Source organism: Cetorhinus maximus, chromosome 28, assembly GCF_964194155.1.
Source record: "Cetorhinus maximus chromosome 28, sCetMax3.hap1.1, whole genome shotgun sequence".
Taxonomy (NCBI): domain Eukaryota; kingdom Metazoa; phylum Chordata; class Chondrichthyes; order Lamniformes; family Cetorhinidae; genus Cetorhinus; species Cetorhinus maximus.
This window is the reverse complement of record NC_135906.1, coordinates 9397000-9415595: the sequence shown is the minus strand read 5'-3', so window position 1 is coordinate 9415595 and position 18596 is coordinate 9397000. Positions and strand designations below refer to the sequence as shown.

The 18596-nt window shown below is 43.9% G+C and overlaps 1 protein-coding gene across 1 annotated transcript in view; it reads left to right on the top strand.

Moving 5' to 3' along the window:
• The window catches only part of tecrb (trans-2,3-enoyl-CoA reductase b), a 63271-nt gene that overhangs the window by 1358 nt on the left and 43317 nt on the right, over nt 1–18596 (top strand). The gene's annotated exons all lie outside the window — the stretch shown is intronic.

Below are 18596 nucleotides of genomic sequence, written 5' to 3'. Positions count from 1 at the left end.
GAACTTTATACATCTCAATGAAATCCCCTCTCATTCTTAACGCCAGTGAAAGCTGTCCCAGTCGACCCAATCACCTCGTACAACAATCTTTCCATTCCAGGAATCAGTCTGGTGAGCCCTCACTGCACTCTCTCTATGGTAGGTAAGGAAACCAAATCTTCACACAATACTCCAGGTGTGCTCTCAACAAGGCCCTGTACAGCTGCAGCAAGACATCCTTGCTCCAGTGCTCAGATACTCTTGCAATGAAGACCAACATACCATTTGCCTTCCTAACTGCTTGCTGCACCTGCATGCTTGCTTTCAGTAATTGTATAAGGACACCCAGGTCCCTTTGTACACCAACATTTCCCAATCTATCACTGTTTAAATAATACCCTGCCATTCTGTTTTTCTGACCAAAGTGGATAACTTCACACTTATCCACATTATACTGCATCTGCCATGTATTTGCCCACTAACTCAATTTGTCTAAATCACCTTGAAGCCTCTTAACACCCTCCTCACCACTCACATTTCCACCTAATTTTGTGTTGTCAGCAAACTTTGAAATATTACATTTGGCTCCCTCATCCAGATCATAGGTATGTATTGTGAATAGCTGGGGCCCAAGCACTGATCCCTGTGGCACCCCACTAGTCACTGTCTGCCACTTTGGAAAAGACCCATTTATCCCTACTTTCTGTTTCCTGTCTACTAACCAATTCTCAATCCATACCAATATGTTACCCCCAATCCCATATGCTTTAATTTTGCACACTGATCTCTTTTATATGGGACTTTATCAAAAGCTTTCTGAAAATCAAAATAGACCACATCCACTGGTGTTCTCATCTATTCTACCAGTTATGTCCTTAAAAAACGCTATAGGTTTGCCAAACATGGTTTTCCTTTCATAAATTCATGTTGACTTTGTCTATCCTGTTGATACTTTCTAAGTGTCCTGTTACCACATCCTTTATAATAGAATCTAGTATTTTCCCTACCATTGATGTTAGGCTAACAGGTCTGTAATTTGCTGTTTTCTCCCTCCCTCTTTTTTTTTAAATTGTGGGGTTACATTTGCCACCCTCCAATCTGCTGGGACTGTTCCAGAATCTGTAGAATTTTGGAAGATGACAACCAATGCATCCTCTATTTCCATGGCCACCTCCTTTAGTGCCCTGGGATGTAGATTATCAGGCCCTGGGGATTTATCCACTTTCAGTCTCATTAATTTCTCCAGCACTATTTTTTTTTTTAGTAATATTAATTTCCTTCAATTCCTCCTTCTCACTAGGCCCTCGATTCCCTAGTATTTCTGAGAAGTTATTTGTGTCATCCTTTGTGAAGACGGAACTAAAGTAGTTGCTTAATTGATCTGTCATTTCCTTGTTCTCCATTATAAATTCTCTGGTTGTGGACTGTAAGGGACCTACATTTTGCCATTGTTGATCTTTTTCTTTTTACATACTTATAGAAGCTTTTACAGTCTGCTTTTTCATGTTCCTTGCAAGTTTACTCTCATATTCAATTTTTCCCCTCTTGATCAATCTCATTGTCCTCTTTTGCTGAATTCTAAACTGCTCCCAATCCTCGGGCTTGCTACTTTTTCTAGCAGCTTTATATGACCCCTCTTTGGATCTAATACTATTCTTAATATCATTTGATAGCCACGGTTGGGCTGCTTTTCCTGTTGTTTTTGTGTCAGGAAGGAATGTGTAGCTGTCGCAATGCATGCATTCATTTGTTAAGTATTAGCTATTGCCTATCCACTGTCATGCCTTTTAATGAAGTTCCCTAATTTATTGTAACCAACTCACCCCTAATACCTTCATAGTTTCTTTTGTTTAGATTTAGGTCCCGAGTTTCACATTGGACTGCTTCACTTTCCATCCTAATGAAGAATTCTATTATGCCATGGTCACATTTGCCTAAAGGATCCCGCAGAGCAAGATTATGAATTAACCCCTTCTCATTGCACAATAATAGATGAGTTGGTTCCTCTATTTAATGTCACATCCAAAATATAGCACCTCTGACAATGCAGCACTCCTTCAGTGCTGCATTGAAGCGTCAGCCTAAACTTTGTGTTAAGTCTGTAAGTGGGACTTACCCACGATCTCTAACAGAGCTGAGCCTAGGCTGACACCAGGTGGGGAGAGAATGAGAGGTTTGCCTGACTTTCCTAATTCAGGAGTATTTGAGGCCAATTGCAACAACTCTGCTAAAAATGAGAGAATGATGCATTGTCGGAAGTGCTGTCTTTCTGATGAGCTATGGCACTGATGTCAAACTCTTTCGAGTTATCAACAGTCACAGATTGCAACTCTTTTGAGTACAATCACAGTTCTTGGTTTTCCAGGAGTGGGACATGAACCCACAACCCTCTGATTCAAAGGCGAGGGTGCTATGAACTGAGCCACAGCTGACACCTCAAGGTACTGATGTCAATGTGTAAATAATAACACTGCATGGCAATCACCTTGTTAAAGACAATTGCTAAGTTAAACAGGTGATGGGCATTGATTATCCCATCTAAACAGAATAAAAAGATACAGCTGGAACACTTTGTGTGGAAGCTACTTTGAAGTCAGTAGCACTGAGGAGCTGTCTTGAAAATAAACCAGCTTGACCAAAAGACCAGCCTGGATTAATTCTTCCACCACAACCTCTTATTGTGAGTAACAACTGAGGCTATGTACATTCATACTAGGCGATGGCCATCTCCAATGAGACAACCTGACCATCTCCCCTTGACACTCAATGGCATTACCAATGCTGAATTCCCCACTATTAACATTGACCAGAATCTGAACTGGACCAGCCATATAAATACTGTGACTATAAGAGTAGGTCAGAGGCTGGGAATTCCTGTGGAGAGTAACTGGCCTCCCGACTCCCTAAAGCCTGTCCACCATCTACAAGGCACAAGTCAGGAGTGTGATAGAATATTCTCCATATGGCTCCAACAACACTCTTAAGAAGCTTGACACCATCCAGGACAAAGCAGCCTGCTTGATTGGCACTCCATCCACCACTTCCAACAGCATCCACCATCGACGCACAGTTGCAGCAGTGTGTACTATCTACAAAATGCATTGCAGGCTCCTTTGACAGCACCTTCCAAACCTGTGACCCTACCACCTAGAAGGACAAGGGCAGCAGATGCATGGGAACATCACCACCTTCAAGTTTGCCACTACCTTCTCAAAGGCAATTAGGGATGGGCAATAAAAATGCTGGCCTATCCAGCAATACCCACATTCCATGAATGATATAAAGAAAAAATGTCTGCCTAATGTAGTGGTTCAAGATGGTGAGCAGTTGTTTTTAACCAGTCACTGGGTGTCTTGGCCAATATTCCTGCCTCAACCACTGTTACCAAAAATTGATTTACTGGTTATTTCACCTCATGAGCAGCAGCAATGTAACTTTCAGAGAAATTCACTGATTGTGAGTTGCTATTGGGAATGCTGGTGATTTGGATGGTTGGTTTAAAAACCTGCACATTGGAGAGTTGTGCATATATGTCCCTGTCCATCAGTATATACATGGCATTGGCATTAATCTGCCAACATGGTTTTAATTTCTGATCTGCAATGAGGACAATTTTAACATTAATTGTGTGTAAAGGGGTTTTGTTTACTGTGATGAGGGATGTTAATGCTGGGAATGGAGCGCTTTCCAAGTACTGTGTCCAGTATCGTAGAATCATACAGCACAAAAGGAGGCCATTTAACCCACTGTGTCGGTACCAACTCTTTGAAAGAGCTATGCAATTAGTCCCACTCCCCTGCTTTTTACCTTCTAGCCCTGTGAGCGTTTAAGTAGATATTCAATTCCATTTTGAAATCCTACTATTGAATCCGCATCCACTACCCTTTCAGCTAGCATGTTCTGGATCATAACGACTCGCTGCAGTTTTAAAAAGAAAAGTTTCTCCTTGTCTCCCTTTGCCAATTATATTCAACCCGTCTTCTCTGGCTACTGAAACAGTTGCTCCTTACCATAGATCGTTGTGTATAAGGCGACCCTGTTTTTCCGGCCCTGCCAAAAGTCATGTTTTTGCGTAAGCTTGCTATGTAAGTCGACTCCCCTCAAACCCCTCTTCACCCACGACATGCTGCTACTCACTTTTCTAGTCAGCCTCAATTTTTCATCCCACAAATGCATGTTTTACTTAACCTTATAACTGGATGCAAGGAACGAAGATGTACGGGAGTATAAAACATGCCCGCACAGAGCAGATCCCGAAATGGGGAACGACAAAGGTAAATGAGTTTTTCCCAACAAAACAAATGAAATTTGAAGCTGATTTCGAGCGAACTCGTCAAATAACTGGTGCTGCATCGAGGGAGTTATGGAAATGGAAGGAGTGGAAATCTGCCCTGAAGAAGGTGCCCAAGACCAAAATGTGCCATGAAATTGGGAACCAGCCTCTGGCCTGATCCTGAGAAGCATGTATCGGAATGGATCCTCAAATAGTCAGAATGGTTTCGTCCATATCAGAAATGTGGTGCGCATATACGCGGTTAGGTGGACCAAATCAAACCCTGAGTCCAGCAAAGATTTCAAAGCAACAGCTGGTTGTTGTGACCACTTTATGGAACAGAAATGCCTAGTTTTGTGGCCGCTGTTGGGTTTTCTTCCACACTGGCGGTTCATATTTTATACTGTGTATAAATCAACCCCTCTCCCCTTTTTTTTTGGAGGCTTCAAAGGTCGACTTATATGCTGACATCAACGGTATTTATTCTTATCAAAACCCTCCATGATTTTCAACACTTCTATTAAACTGCCCCGCATCCCTGCCACCATCCTAGTAAATCTCAAGACCTGATGTCCTTCCTAAAACGTGATACCCAGAATTGAACACACTACTTCAGCTGGAGCCTAACCAGTGATTTTTATATAGGTTTAGCGTAACTCTCTTGATATTTGTAGTTGTCTCTATTTATAAAGCCGAGGATTCTGTATGCTTTTTTAACCTGATCAATTTGTCCTGCCATCTTCCAACATCCCTGAATTATGGGCAGAAGGGTTAGATGTAGCATAAAGCTCTCTCTCAATATTCTCTGTAACACATTCCATGTGAGCACTTGTGTGATTTGTTACCTCCCTTTCTTTCCAACTAGCACAGAGCAGACTGGGAACTGAACCTAGAGCCTTCCTGTTCTGTACGGTTCAGCATCACTTGATGCATTTACCCAGGGGAGGCCATCAGGGAATATAGGGGGAACTGCTCGGTTCCTTGCTGTAATGTTTATATCCAGGGAGCTGCTAGCCAAATGGAGTGAGTGTGGAGCTGTAGTGTATGAACTTGTGACTTTATGATGCTACATGTTGTAAACTGGGACATTGGCTATGCTCTAATCGCAGTGTCACAGGGCTACAATTCCATGATGTGACAGAAGGAGCAGCTCTATAAATTGCCTGCTAGAAGATGGGCCTCCACATGGTAACAGGGAGCCGGAAGATACCAAGTGACGTGCAGCCATGGAAGGGGGAAGGAACTTTTTAAACAAAAGCCCACAAAGGAAGAAACTCTTGCACCTGCGTTATTGCATGTGGCTTTATTATTGAAGCTGTAGTTCAATTGCATTTATTTGTTTCCTGCTCCATTTTAAGTGTTTAAATCTCTCCTGAGACCTGAGCACGTAATCCAGGCTGACAGCCAATGCTGGTTTCGGATGAGATGTTAAACCAAGGCCTGTAGATGGTCCACGCTGCTGCCACTTTGCGTCAGTGATGGAGGGAGTGAATGTTTGTGGCTGGGGTGCCAATCAAGCGGGCTGCTTTGTCCTGGATGATGTCAAACTACTTGTGTTGTTGGAGCTGCACTCATCCAGGCAAGTGGAGAGTGTTCCATCACACTCATGACTTGTGCCTTGTAGATGGTAGACAGGCTTTGAGGAGGCAGGAGATGAGTTACATGCCACAGAATTCCCAGCCTCTGACTTGCTGTTAGAATCATAGAAATTTGCTGCAAGGAAGGAGGCCATTCGGCCCATTATGTCCATGCCAGCTGTAAAGTAGCCATCCAGTGTAATTCCACATTCCAGCTCTTGGTCTGTAGCCCTGTATGTTACAGCACTTTGAGTGCATCTGCGAGCCCTTTCTAAATGCTATGAGGGTTTCTGCTTCTACCACCCTTTAGGGCAGTAAGTTCCAAATCCTCACCATCCTCTGGATGGAAAAAATAATCACCTCAAAGCCCCTCCAAACCCCCTGCCCCTTAATCTAAATCTGTGCCTTCTGGTTATGAACCCCTCACCCAACAGGAGTAGGACCTTTCTGTCCAGACCCCTCATAATTTTATACGTTTCAATTGGGTCTCCCCTCAATCTCCCCTGTTCCAAAGAAAACAACTCCACCCGATCCAATCTTTTCCTCAGAATTCAAATTGTGCAAATCCAGCCAACATCTTCACATAAATCTCCATAACCTCTCCAGTGCGATCCCTTCTTTCCTGGGGACCAGAGCTGCACACAGTACTCCAGCTAAGGCCTAATTAGTGTTTTATACAGCTCCAGTGTAACTGCTCAGCTAATAAGGGGAAGTATCCCAATTGCTTTCTTGACCACTTTATCAACCTGTTCAGCCACCTTCACTGATCATAGTCATGTACTCCAAGGTGTCTCTGTTCCTCTACACTCCTCGGTGGCCTACCATTTATTGTGCATTCCTTTACCTCATTAGTCTTCCCCAAATGCATTACTTCACATTTCTCTGCCATTTGCCACTGTCCACCCACCTGACTATTCCATTGATATCTTCCTGCAGGCTACAACCACACGGCCAATTTTTGTATTGTCTGAAAGATTTTTCACACCTCCCTACGTTCAAGACCAAATTATTGATATATAATCACAGAAAGCAGGGGACCTAGTACTGAGCCCTGGAACCCCACTGGAAACAGCCTTCCAGTCACACAAACACCTATTGACCATCATACCCTTTTGCTTCCTACCTCTGGGCCACTTTTGGATCCAATTTGCCACTTTGCCTTTGATCTCTTGGGCTTTTACTTTTGTGACTGGTCTGTCATGTGGGACCTTATCAATAGTCTTGCTGAAATCCATATCAACTACATCAAATACACCACTCTCATCAACTCTTCTTGTTGGCTCAAAAAATTCAGTCCTGTTCGTCAGATACGACCTCCCCTTAACAAATCCTTCAAGATTGTTTTTGATTAATCTGTATCTTTCTAAATAAAGAATTATACTGTCTGTCAGAACTTTTCCCAATTTTCCTGCCACTGAGGTTGGGCTGACTGGCTGCAATTACTCAGTCTATCCCTTTCTCCTGATGGCACAATATTAGCAGTTCTCCAGTCCTCTGGCAACACACCTGTGGCCAGAGAGCATTGGAAAATGATGGTCAGAGCCTCTGCTATTTCTTCTCTAGCTTCCCTTAGAGCTTAGGATAAGTTTTTTTTTGTCTGGGCCTGTGGATTTACCCACTTTCAAAGATGTTAAACCCTTTAACACTTCCTCTGTCACTAATATTTCACACCCCTTCTCATTGCAATGTCTGTATCGTCCCACTTGTGGCTGGTCTGATCAATGGTATAACTCCAACCAGTGGAGAGTTTTCCCCTTGATTTCCATTGTCTTCAATTTTGCTTGGGTTTCTTGGTCTCAAATTTGGTCAAATTCTGCCTTGATGTTGAAGGCAGTCACTCACCTCACCTGATTCATCTGAATCCTGAATGAAGACTTCCCTTTCTCTTGCAATTCCAAACCAGCTTTAAATTATCCAGATCAGGAAGGATGCAAGTTTGATTCCCAGTCTGTAGTGAGTTTGCTGTTCTCAATTGGGACAAGAGTAGGGACTGCAATTGATCTTGGTGTGCCCCATGGTTTTTGGCGAGGGATAGTTGGCTAGGACTTACCATTTCACCTTCCAATCCCAGAACCTTTCCCGGGGCAAGAGCCTAGATGTGATGTCACTGTGATGGGACAGTCTGTCAACGCGTGCTGGCAAAGCTTGGACTAAGGATCAGCTGCTTTGACTGACTGTGTCCCTGAGCCTCAGCAATGGAGTCACTGCCTTCATCAACAGAGGAGAGCAAATTAAAGAGAAAATTGGCTGGGGGAACTGGGGTAATTACAAGTACAGATTAGTACCTGCCAATGCAGTGATCGTTTTGCTCTAGGAAATTAGCTCGATTAGTTGCACTTGACTCTGACTTGGAAGTGAAGTTCAGGACTTCAGTACATTGGGTGTGTGAACATTGAGGATGTGTTGTATTTTCAGAGGTTCTCCCCTTCCACTTAAAAACTGAGTGGCCAGTGAAGTTGTGGCATTGGGGGAAGGAAAAGATGCTGGCATTTTTCACATTTATCAATCATTTGCTCCGTGCAGGAGCTGATTGTGGAGCCTTTTCAACGTGGTTGTTAGCGTCATCTACATAGCAGTGAATATACCTGAAAATAATTTTGAGTTTCCTGTACCTTTCTGAAAATCTCTCGCGCGCTTTCTCTCTCTCACCTAGTGTTGGCTCACCACAATTCCCTTTTTAAGAGGTAATAACAAAAGGGGCTGGGTTATGAGGGAAGATTAGAGAAATCTATTTCAGCTTTGCAAGGAGTTGTGACAAAATAAACCATATCCAAAAAGTAAATCAGAGAACTTTGCGTTCCTTCAGTCCTGGCCCCATCCCTATCTTCTCCTTTTACCCCTCCCTCGGTAGCTATGCCTTCAGCTGCCTCAGCCCTAAATTCTGGAGTCCTCTCCTTAAAACTTCCAGCTCCTATTTAAGACCCTCCTTTAAAACCTGCCTCTTTGTCCAGTATTTCATCATGTCTCTTTCTTTGGCATGGTGTCAGTTACTGTCTGATACCACTCCTGTGAAGCACAATGGGACTTTTTGCTATGTTATAAGTTCTACGTAACTGCAAATTGTTCATGTGAAACAGCTCAAACTAAGCCATGGCAGTAGCATCGGGGAAAACAGGACTTGACTAGCGAAGGGCAAATTTAGTGTTGTTAGTGAGCCCTTCGGGGTGATCGATGCATAGAATACACACTGGGTCAGGCAGTAGAGGCAAAATCAGGAACCATTTAAGTAACAGTTGGTGAGATGGGGATGGCTGTAGGGCTTTCTGAATGAATGCACTAAGATGAATTAATCCTTGCCTGTAGCTAGGGTTGTTAGCCCTCCCAAGATTATCTGGGAGGCATTGAAGATTAAGCTACTGCACAGTGCTGCGAGAAACTGGGGAAAAATTACAATTGGGACGCTAGAAAAATGCTTTTATTTCATTTTCTTCTGCCTCTTCAGTTTGTGAATGGGGCTTTAAGAATATTATTCTGGCTGGTGAACTTTGCTCGTCATCCTGTTGGGGACTGAGTTACATTGCATGTTTGAAGAGCTGTGAAGAAAGCAACAGTCACACTGTGACAAGGGGAGCAGTTGTATAATGTGAAGGTTGGTTGCGCCTCAAGCTGGCTAAAATGAATATCACAGGCAGAAGATAAGAGACTGCAGAGACATAACCGAGCTTGCGTCCCTGAGCTGTGTTGTGTAATGGATATCCATCCACGGGTAATTCTGCTGTGCTTCTCATTCCTGTCTTTGCAGCACTTGATTTGCCACTGGGTGGGGCTGTTGACTTGATCCCGTAAAATCATAGCTGGAAACTTTTAACGACTTATTTTTGGAAGGGGAGGAGTCTTTCTCAAAATTAAAACTATTACCAGTGCCTCCTTGCTGAAGAGATCTGGATTCATTGTTTTAGATTGATTAATGTTTTAAAAGTGTTAAGCAACTTAAAAACCACCTTACATTCGTTGTTATGATTTGTGACCTTGCTCTGACTGCATATCTAACCTTATATCTAACCTTTTAGAGAACTTTGTGCTATTTAAAAACATGCAGCCTCTCCATTCTGATCTCTGTTCTCAGGTCGTTAGAGGGACTGGGGGGAATGGGGCAGAAGGTGTCGAAGGCACGACCCTGTTTGTAACTTCTGTCCTTTGCCAGAAACCTTTTGAAGAGGTAACAGAGAATGTTGTGAGGGTAATGTTGTTGATGTGGTCTACATGAACTTCCAAAAGGCATTTGATACAGTGCCACACGACAGACTTTGTGAGGAAAGTTTTATAGCTCATGGAATAAAAGGGACAGTACCAACATGGATACAAAATTGGCTGAGTAATACTCCACACAGTAAACAAATCTCTCTTCTCGCCAAAATAAAAGAGACAGCGAGCAATGGTTAACGGATGTTTTTCAGGCTGGAGAAAGATTTATAGAGGAGTTCCCAGGGGTTAGAATTGGGACCCTTCCTTTTCCTGATTGATAGATATGAATGCTGTAGATCTTGGTGTGCAGGGGACAATTTCAAAGTTTGCAGATGATACAAAACTTGGAAGCATTGAAAACTGAGGAGGACAAAGGGCATAGACAAGTTGGAGTGGGCAGATAGGTGGCAGATGAGGTTCAATGCGGCGAAAGTGAAATGATTAATCTTGGTAGGAAGAACATGAAGAGACAATATAAAATAAGGGGTGTAACTCTAAAGGGTGTGCAGGAGCAGAGGGACCTGGGTGTATATGTGCATAAGTCATTAAAGATGGCAGAACAGGTGGAGAGAGCAGTTAATAAAGCATACAGTATCCTAGGCTTTATTAATAGGGGTATAGAGTACAAGAGCAAGGAGGTTATGCTGAACTTGTATAGGACACTAGTTAGAACTCAGCTGGAGTATTGTGTACAGTTCTGAGTGCCACACTTCAGGAAGGATGTGAACACATTGGGAGAGTGCAGAAGAGGTTTACAAAAATAGTTCCAGGGATGAGAAACTTCAGTTGTGAAGAGTTTGGAGAAGTTGGGACTATCCTCCTTGGAGAGGAGAAGGCTGAGAGGAGATTTTATGGAGGTATTCAAAACCATGAGGGGGCTGGACAGAGTAGATGGAGAGAAACCGTTCCGCTCGTCAAGGGATTGAGAATGTTATTTAGTGATTTGCAAAAGAAGCAAATGTGATGTGAGAGAGAACTTTCTCACACAGCAATTGGTTCAGGTCTGGAATGCACTGTCTGGCAATGTGGTGGAGGCAGGTTCAATCGAGGCATTCGAGGGCAATAGAATGTTTCTATTTAAATAATGTGCAGGGTTACAGGGAAAAGGCATAATGAGTCATAGTGCTCATTCAGAGAGTTGGTGCAGACACGATGGGCCAAATGGCCTCCTTCTGCACCATAACAATTCTGTGATTCTATGAACTGCATGTATATGAGAGCAATCCACTTCGACACAGTGCCTCACTAAAATGATGGAACTAGGTTGTGGTACTTGACATTAATGGCCGTTTATAACAGGACATCTCTTGTTAGCTGGTGTTAGGATTGTTCTCACCCTTGCCCTGTTCATGCCAGTGCCCCTCTCATACATGCACGCCTTGTCCCAGATGTTTGGACCGGGAAGTAGTTTCGGATTCATAGTACAACCAGCACACTTTGTAAAGTGTGAGTGGAGCCCTGCGTGCCCTTGCAGGTTTCAACCATTAAAATTAAACCCAGTGTAGATTCTGCTTAAATCAGGTTGTGTCGAGAGACCACATTGTGAAAAGGAAAGACTTGCATTTATATAATGCCTTTCTTGACCTCTGCACAATCTAAAGAGCTCTCCAGCTGATAAAGTTCTTTTTCATATAATTTACAACATACTAATCGGACAGTTGGCCCAACACACCAATGCTGGCATTTTTGCAGAGTGCTACAGGGCTCATCGGATGGGTGCCTTGGGAGTTGTCGGTGTTGCAACATAGGAAACGCGGTGGCCAGTTTGTGCACAGAAAGCTCTCATTAACACCAGAGTGGTAATGAACTAGATAATCTGTTTTTGATGTTGATTGAGGGATAAATATCAGCCAGGACACCAGGGAGATCTAAAAACAAAATACTGCTGATGCTGGAGATCTGAAATAAAAACAGAAAATGCTGGAAAAACTCAGCAGGTCTGGCAGCGTCTGTGGAGTGAGAAACAGTTAACATTTCAAGTCCGTGTGACTCTTCAGAGCTCTGAAGGAGAATCATCTGGATCAGGGAGAACTCCCCTGCCGTTCAGAATAGGGCAAAATGGGATCTCTTGCGTCTCCTCTGAATGATGATGCCCATGGTGCAGTGTTTCCTCAGCACTGCACTGGGAGTATCAGCCAAGATTTTGTGCTCCAGTCTCTGGAACAGCCGCCTTACTCAGAACCAGAGTACCTTCACTGTGCCACAGCTAACCTTAACCGGGGCACATGTAGAATTATTTTTTTGCCATTGTCACTGGGGCAGCCTTGTGTCACTCTTAGTGTCAATCAAAATAGGGCATGCTTTAGAAATCAGATTCTAAAGTAATTCATTGTTTTCACTTGCCTGACCTGGGGGCATGTAACAATTACCAATAATTAGCCCCTGGTCCATTTAAACCAGCTGACCTCATTTGAGGCTGAAGGTGGTGAGTAATCTACTCACCCCATCTAGTCTTATCTGGAGAAAAGAAATCAGTTAACATGGCATGTACTCTGGCAATTGTGCTCATATTTGAATGCTTAATCTACAATGTTAAAAACAAAAAACTACTGCGGATGCTGGAAATCCAAAACAAAAACAGAATTACCTGGAAAAACTCAGCAGGTCTGGCAGCAGAAGGGTCATGAGGACTCGATACGTCAACTCTTTTCTTCTCCGCCGATGCTGCCAGACCTGCTGAGTTTTTCCAGGTAATTCTGTTTTTGTAATCTACAATGTTCTTTGACGGTATGTACTGCCTCCCCCAGGGACCCTGGTAATTTGACCTGTCCAACCCCCTCTGAATGTTGCTCCATAATTCACCATTTGGAGGAGTGTGAGTGCCCTGGGTCAACTCTTCTCTCAGAAGCTGGCAGCTTAGACACAAGGTGACATTAGATGACCCTACAGTGCTGTGCTTACTAAGGGCTGTTTCTAGCCAACAGGGCATTTAACATGAAATGGTTCTTCATGCTGTTAATGCAGCTCAGGTCTAATGCATGGAAAGGTTTTTTAAAATTGGTAGAAATAAGTGTAAGTTGAATTCTGCCAGTGTCTGCAAAGATATAAACCTGGTATCCTGCATTCATCTACATCAAACACCACATTACTGCGCCATGCTGAATATACACTGGCACTGCTTCGGGCGTTCACTGTCTTGGGATATGTTCTGATAAACTCTTAGTACGATGGCTTTTGAGCAGAAGCTCATTTGAGGAACCCTGGCATTTGCAAGGTGTCAGCCGAGGCTCTGTGGGTAGCTCTCTTGCCTCTGAGCCAGAAGCTTGTGAGTTGCAGAGACTTGAGCACAAAACCCTAGGCTCACTCCAGTGCAGTACTATGGGAGTGCCGCACTGTCAATGGTGCCGTCTTTCAGAAGAGCAGGGCCCCACCTGTCTTAAAAGTTTTCCCTGGTGTCCTGGCCAATGTTTACCCCACAGTGAGCATCACTAAAAATTCTGGTTGTTTATCTATTTGCTGTGAGGGATCTTGCTCTGCACTTAGAAACATAGAAAATAGGAGCAGGAGTAGATCATTCAGTCCTTCAAGCCTGCTTCGCCATTCAATATGATCATGGCAGTTCCTGTATCTCAACGTCATACTTCTGCTCTCCCCCAATACCCCTTGTCGCCTTTAGTGTCTAGAAATCTATCTATTTCCTCTTTAAATATACTCAGTGACTTGGCTTCCACAGCCTTCTGTGGTAGAGAATTCCACAAGTTCACCACCCTCTGAAGAGGTTTCTCCTCATCTCGGTCCTAAATGGCCTACACTTGTGCTGAGACTGTGACTCCTTGTTGTACACCGCCCCCCCCCCCAATCAGCTCCACTAGCCTCTGGCTGCCACTCTGAAAAAGACCTATTTATTTCTACTCTGTTTCCTGTCTGCTAACCAGTTCTCAATCCATGCCAATATATTACCCCCAATCCCATGTGCTAATTTTGCATACTGACCTCTTGTGTGGGACTTTATCAAAAGTTTTCTGAAAATCCAAAAACACTACATCCACGGGATCTCCCTTATCTATTTTATTAGTTATGTCCTTTTAAAAAAAAACTGCAGTAGATTTGTCAAACATGATTTCCCTTTCTCAAATCCATGTTGACTCTGTCTAATCCCATTGATACTTTCTAAGTGTCCTGTCACTTATGTTAGGCTAAACGGTCTGTAATTCCCTGTTTGCTCCCTCCCTCCTTTTTTAAGTAGTGGGGTTACATTTGCCACCCTCCAATCTGCCAGGACTGTTCCAGAATCTACAGAATTTTGGAAGATGACAACCAACGCATCCACTATTTCCATGGCCACCTTTAACACCCTGGGATGTAGGGCCTGGGGGTTTATCAGCTTTCAATCCCATTAATTTCTCCAGCACTTTTTTTTAGTAACACTAATTTCATTCATTTCCTCCTCCTCACTAGACCCTTGGTTCCCTAGCATTTCTGAGAAGTTATTTGTGTCTGTCCCCCTGAAGACAGGACTAAAGTAGTTGTTTAATTGCTCTGCCATTTCCCTGCTCTCTGTTAGAAATACTCCCGTTTCGGACTGTAAGGGGCCTACATCGGCCTTTACTAATCTTTTTCTATTTACATAGAAGCTTCTACAATCTGCTTTTATGTTCCTTGCAAGTTTACTCCCGTACTTTATTTTTCCCCTCCTTAATCAATCTCTTGGTCCTCCTTTGCTGAATTCTAAACTGCTCCCAATCCTCAGGCTTGCTACTTTTCCTAGCAACTTTATATGACTCCTCTTTGTATCTAATACTATCCTTAATTTCTTTTTGTTAGCCACGGTTGGGCTGCTCTTCCTGTTGTGTTTTTGTGCCAACAAGGAATGTATAACTGTTGCAATGCATACATTTGTTCCTTAAATATTAGCCATTGCCTATCCACCATCATGCCTTTTAATGAAGTTCCCCCAACTCACATTGCCAACTAGCCCATCAGCTTTGTAGTTTCACAGAGTCATAGAGGTCTACAGCACAGAAAAAGGCCCTTTGGCCCATCAAGTCTGCGCTGATCAAACAAGTACCGAACTATTCTAATCCCATTTTCCAGCACTAGGCCCATAGTCTTGTATGCCATGGCATTGCAAGTGCACATCCAAACACTTCTTAAATGTTATGAGGGTTTCTGCCTCTACCATCCTTTCAGACAGTGAGTTCCAGATTCCCACCACCCTCTGGGTGAAAAAATCCTTCCTCACATCACCTCTAAACCTCCTGCCCCTTACCTTAAATCTATGCCCCCCTGGTTATTGATCCCTCCACCAAGGGGAAAAGTTCCTTCCTGTCTGCCCTATCCATGCCCCTCATAACTTTATACACCTCAATCATGTCCCCCATCAATCTCCTCTGCTCCAAGGGAAATAACTCCAGTCTATCCAATCTCTCCTCATAACTAAAACTCTCCAGCCCAGGCGACATCCTGGTAAATCTCCTCTGCGCACTCTCTGGTAGATTTAGGACCCTAGTATTGGCTCGGACTACTTCGCTTTCCATCCTAATGAAGAAGTATATCTTCTTATGGTCACTGTTCCCCACGCAAGAAGATTATTAATTAACCCCTTCTCATTGCACAATACCAGATCTCGGATAACCTGTTATCGAGTTGGCTGTTGCATTTCTTATGTTACAATAGTGACTGCATTCACCTCTGACAGTGCAGTGCCCCGCTGGGACTGTCAGCCTAGATTATATTTGCTCAAGCTCTGAAGTTGAGCTTAAATCTATGACCCGCTGACTCGGGCAAGAGCATCACTCACTCACTAGATATTAAACCATATGGGACTGGCACCACAAAAGTAGAACAACAGAAGGAGAATCTCAGCCTTATCTGGAGAGGTGGCGATTAAAGAGCTGTGCAGGATTTTTGACAGCTTTAATTGGGGTCAGCAATGGAGTTGTTGCACCAGAGGACACAGGGATGGCCTTCTAAATGATGGTGTGAATACGGAAATTTTGAGGGGGGGGAAAGATCTGAACATTGAGCCGAAGAGGGGCAGGTAAATTCTTGGTTGGGGTAGGAACTCTCAGATGAGTCTGAGGGTGGCCTGGGATGGGATAGGAGGCACATGCTACTATGTGTTCAGGGCTGGGTTAGAAAGAAGCCAGTTTGGGTTGCGAATTGTTTCAGGGCGAAGGAGTAACATCATGTAAGAAACTGAGGCAGGAGTCCGACAGCTCCGGTTTTGTAGATGAGGAAAGCAAAGTGATCCTCATCTGGTGCTAGAGGAAGGAGGCAGCTGATGCTGAAGAGTCCAGAATTGCTTCTTTTCTCCTGCACCCCCATCCTGGAGTCATGGGCTGGTTCTAGAATAATGGAAGGATGGCACAGAATAGTGGCAACAGATAGGACAAGGCAGCACTGCTTGAGCTCAGTGACCTCATCAGTGGCCTGCTCCAGGTTTCAGCCCTCCAGTTTGACATTGCGGTAGTGGAGCTGTGCCTGAAGGAGATTAAGGCCTCTAGTGAAGATACCAACTCCTTGTGAAGAGTTCTGTTCCAGTGAAGCTGCCAACCCACCATACCCGCAGTTGAGCGTGAGGCCAGTTATTAACATGGCCCCCTGTTGCCAAAAGATTTGAGGCAGTATGAGCTCCCCAGGCCTGGGCCCTGTTGTACTAGGAATTGCGTGTGTGATCTCTTACATCATTAAAGTGTGCTCTACACCACATCTCACCCCACCCAAGAGTTTATTTGTCCCTCAGCCCCTGATAATTTCCCCCCTCCTTGGTGGGGAGGCTAGATTTGTGGCTGAAATTACTTGCCATGCGTGTGGGCTTTTATGGGACCACAACGCAGTGAACATTCAATCATTGCATCAGTGCAAAGTAATCAGTTTTAACCCAGGATGTGAAGATCTGTAAATATAACAAGCACTGTGCATTTCTTGGGCAACTTGCTTTTTCACAGCATCTTAAGTTGTTGTATACCTAATAAATTCCATTGAATTGCAATCACAACAACTTGTATAGCGCCATTAACCAAGCAAAAACTTTCCAAGACACTTCAAGGAAGTATTATTATTCACATTTGACACTGAGCATCACAGATATTAGGGCAACTGATTAAAAGCTTGGTCAGAGGTAAGTTTTAAATAATAAAAGAGGAGAAGCAGAGGTTTAGGGAGGGAATTCCAGAATTTAGGGCCCAGACAGGTGAAGGTACAGCCACCAACGGTGGAGCGAATGAAATCGAGAATATACACGAGAATGATGCGGCGCAGGAGGAGGGTATTTGGCCCATTGTGCCTGTGGCAGCTTTTTGGAAGAGCTATCCAATTCGTCCTGCTCTCTCCCCGTAATTGGAGGAGTGCAGAAATCCTAGGGCTGAAGGAGGTTAGAAGTCGGGAGAGGTGAGGCCATGGAGGTAGTTAAAAGTGAGAATTTTAAAATGGCATTGTTGCCAGACAGGGAGCCAGTGAAGGCCAAAAAGCACTGGGGTGATGGGTGGTGAGAGTTAGAGCACAAGCAGCAGAGTTTTGGATAAGTTCAAATTTACAGTGCTTGTGTTAGTTATGTCAGTGATTCCAAGCCATTTTTTGCAAGAGCAAGGCTTCACAAACAGCAGTTAAATGGATGATGATGTGCTGTATGCACATTGCCCTGCCCAGACCTGGTGCTATATATGTATTGTCCTGTAAATATGCTTCTGAATGCATGTCCATGCCATCACAAAGATCACCTATTTCCATCTCTGTAACAGTGCTGAACTCTGCCCTGCCTCAGCTCATCTACTGGCACCCTCCTTCATGCCTTTATTACCTCTAGACTCGATGATTCCAACACACTCCTGATTGGCCTCCTGTGTTCTGCCCTCCATAAACCGGAGCTTATTCAAAACTCTACCCATATCCTAACTCGCTCCAAGTCCTGATCACCTATCACCCCTGTGGCTCACTAACGCACATTGGCTCTCAGTTGAGCAGCACCTTAATTTTAGAAGTATCATCCTTGTTTTCAAATGTATCCATAGCCTCTGTACCCCCTCGACCTGAATCTCCACCAGTCACACCGGGAATCTCTGTGCTCCCCCAATTCTAGCCTTTTGAGCATCCTTGATTTCAATCAGTCCAACTGTGCCTTCAGTTGCCCGGGCTCTAAGCTCTGGATTCCCTCCCTTTCCCTCTCTTTTAAGACACTCCTTAAAACCTACATCTGTGACTAAGCTTTTGGACAACAGCCCTAATATCACCTTATGTGGCTCCTTGTTAAATTTTCTTTGATAATGCTGCTGTGAAAAGCCTTAGGAGGTTTTAATGTGTTAACAGTGGCTTATAAATACAAGTTGTTGTTTTCAGCAGTCTTGGTTGATGAAGGGCCCCTGGACAATTGTGACATTTCCTATTTGTCTGCACTTTTTCAGCTCTCCTAGCCCCCACGTTTTGGGAGTTTTTCTCCGAGCTTCCAAAGGGCAGGTGTAGTTGACTGTAAGCAGCCCCGTTGATAACAAAACCCCAGCATTTTCCTTTTCCACCGACTTCAGTGGAGAGAATAATTGAACAGGGAGCCCACCTGCTCCATGGGAGGTTTCTGTCCTCTGAGCTTTTCTTGGACAGCTGTGCTAGTGTGGGAGGTATACCCCCTCTTCAAATGGTTCATTTGC